Below are 3,324 nucleotides of genomic sequence, written 5' to 3'. Positions count from 1 at the left end.
GTCTGCATGCCATCTGTTTTATGGTTATCGGCTGGAGGTGTTAGGTGGCGATGAGCCCTTTATTTTCTTCATGGCTAGAAGGGCAAAGAGGCCCCGAAACTCCTTCTCAAGCAGTATGGCCTTATGAAGTTGAAACAGGTTAAGGGGAGGGATAGCTCAGTGGCTTGAGTATTGGCCTACTAAACCTAGGGTTGTGAGCTCAATCCTTGAGGAAGGCAGCCATTAAGAGATTGGGGCAAATAGATGTCAGGGATGGTGCTTGGTCCTGGCAAGAGGGCAGGGGACTGGACTAGATGACCTCCCAAGGTCCCTTCCAGTTCTAGGAGATTGTGTATATAATAATTGCCAAGCAAACACATGGCTGTGTATATTCTTGTAGGTGCAGCAAGGTATAATGGTTTATTGCTGTAAGCTATTGGTGCATGTATTTCTATCGCAATGAGGCTATGAAAATCACTTCACACCTGAAACCCTACACAAATATACTTATCTGTAATAAGTACTAGAAAATGATGTGGGTACCGAAGTCCAAAATTTAGATCCTCAACCTCTGCCTCTTCCTACAGGTGCCTAAAATCTACAGGCATCTAAACTTGTGACATGAGCCATGCACAAAGCTGCCTAAGCTTTGATACCCACATGTCAGGCTTATGCCTAAGCCCAAACAGCATCCTCAGAATTGGTGTTGCACCACCTGTCCGGCCTGCAGAGACTGATCGAATAGGCATGCTGTCAAGCTGCCTACTGAATCAGGGTTTGCACAAAATGTAGTTGATACTGTTGCTTTATCCCCCATTAATACCCTCAGCCCAGTGGTTACAGCACTCAGCCAGGATGCAGGAAACCCAGAGTCTCCTGCCTTTCAGGTGAGTGGCTAGACTAGACTTGGGAGTGCTGCCCCACCCCCAGTACTCATCATTCCTCTTGTTGAAGACCTGCTTGGTTTGACATAGTTAATACAGGTAGTCCAGGAGAAGATGGCCTGAGCCTACAGGTCAGTAGTAAGAGCACAGACCTGCGATGTAAAGACTCAAGTCCGTTTCTGTGACATCCTCTTTGTGCCCCCTTCCCCTAAAGGTGCTTCCAAACTCCTGATCCCAATGAGGTTGCCTCCTCCCAGCATGGATTTAGGTGCCGTAGGCCCTTTGAGTAAAGTACTTGGGGGGCTACTGGTTGTCTTGGCATTTTGTGGATCCCATTGTTAGCTACCTGACACTCCCCATGCATTGCACAGAGCTTGTGTTCCTGTTCTGGAGCCCTAGACTCCAGTAGGCCACAGGGCACTCGTGTCAGCATTGCAATGCCTAACATTTTAAGTCCCCTGTGTGGCTCTAGCCCTCAATCAAATATTTTTTCTTGGACAAGCTATTATCATTTCTCATCTTTCTGTGGAGTCAGTAAAACTGTCCAGTGCCAACTGTTCTATGCTCAGGAATGTTAAGTGAGCAACAAACCCAAGGGGGGGGCGATACTAATTCTGCAACCAGGTGAACAGCAAGAATGCTGGAGCAAGTGCAGCTGTGAAAGAGCGCAGGATTAAGGACACTAGTGCCTGTCTCCAAGGTAGGAAGGAATACCTAGAACATCATTCTCCCTCTCTCTATTTTGTTAAAAATGAGTTTGAGTACACAGTCACCAATCCTGCTGTAGCTGAACTAGTTAAATTGTATATTGTTTCTATACATCTGCTAAACAACTGAATCTGGACTAAATTTTTAAAATGTAAGGGAACATGGTAGATTTATTTGGTTTGGTTTTAGGAGTATTGCAGACCCCTTTGTATCAACCTCCAAAAATTTGAAGACCACACAATTTGATAACAGAGAAGAGCTGGAGATACCCATTGTGTGTAAGAGAACCTCCTTAGTTCATATGAATGAAAGGGGCAATCTCCAGTGAACTGCTGTAAGTACAGATTTTTTAAAAAAAAAATATTACACTTTTGTAATACAGTATCTGTTTAGTCAGGACCCAATTCAATTCCTGTTAGTCAATAGAGTAATTGACAGCTGGATCAAGCCCTTATTCTGCCACCTGTAGGCTTGCTTTAAATTTATACTTGCGGGCTAATAATCTACATTCTGAAACAACGCTCTGTGGTAGAAAGAGAATGTGCTTTTAAATGTCAACTTGAAATCGACCCAAAAAAAAAAATTGAAAAGTCATTTCAGCCACTGATACTGCCTGAATCTTCCTTTCATACTTCCTCTTAAAAAAAAGTCTCTTCCCACTTTTGAGGCTGTTATCTGGACAGACAAAAATTGAAGAATCAAAGTCAGGATCCTCAAGTGATTGTAATGGGAGTTAGGAACCTAAATGTGTTTAATATTCCACAAAGCTTCTGGCAGTGATAAATTTTTATGCCCTGGAGATCTTATGGATGAGTTCTTAAAAGATTAAATACAAATGCCTTTTACAAGTTGGAAAATATTTTTGGGACACATTCACTGAAAATAAGAAATTTGAAGCAGTCAGTATTCACCGCAGCAAAAGTGAAGGGATTAATGACCTGTGTTCAAAAAAGCTGTGGATTCAATTCTTCCCTTGCTTATGTTGTCTGGGGCAAGTGTAACTGTGCACTGACTTTCCTAGGAGTCCTTGGGATTTACCTTGGTGTAAGTCAGCAAAAATTCTGGCTCTGAATCTAACAAGCCTGTATATAACCTGCAAGGTAAGTTTTTAATGGTGAAGCGGTTTAGTTTTAGAAAAATGTTCCATCAAAATTTGAGAGGTTGAAAATATTTAACAAGAAGGAAATATTCTGAAATTGAAACTCATGTGGAAGCGTCTGCTGAGCCTGTTCATTGTGGGTGCTTTTTAAGGGAGCTATAACAGATTCTAATCCGTTATACTAGAGTAATTCTGTTGCAGTCAATGTGTAAAATTATATTAAATTGGCCTGTACTGCACAGCTGACAAGTACCAAAGCTGACTTCAATTTTTATATGGTGGTGTACTTATGGAAGAAGTATGGTAGAAATTTTTTTCCTAAACTGGCAGGCTGAGTAAATTCTGCTTTGAGAAGGGGGATACTTTCGTGTACAGTGAAGTAACATTAAAAAGTTGAAATAAAAAGCCTAAGAATCATGCCTTAGTAAAATTTGACACAAATAACATATTGCAGGTTCAGTCCCTTAAATCCAGAATTCTCTAGTCCAGCATGACCATGGATGTTGCAGGACTGGAGAGTCTTGGGGCTGGGGCCACTGGTGGTTAGGGAACTGGTTGGAGAGCAGCAGCATTGGGGAGCTGGCCAGGGAACCATGGGCTGTAAAGCCACAGACCAGGTAGCTGCAAGGGCGCCATGGGGGTGAGAGGGGCCAG

Source organism: Carettochelys insculpta, chromosome 4 (assembly GCF_033958435.1).
Source record: "Carettochelys insculpta isolate YL-2023 chromosome 4, ASM3395843v1, whole genome shotgun sequence".
NCBI lineage: Eukaryota > Metazoa > Chordata > Testudines > Carettochelyidae > Carettochelys > Carettochelys insculpta.
Note: the sequence above shows the minus strand (reverse complement) of the source record.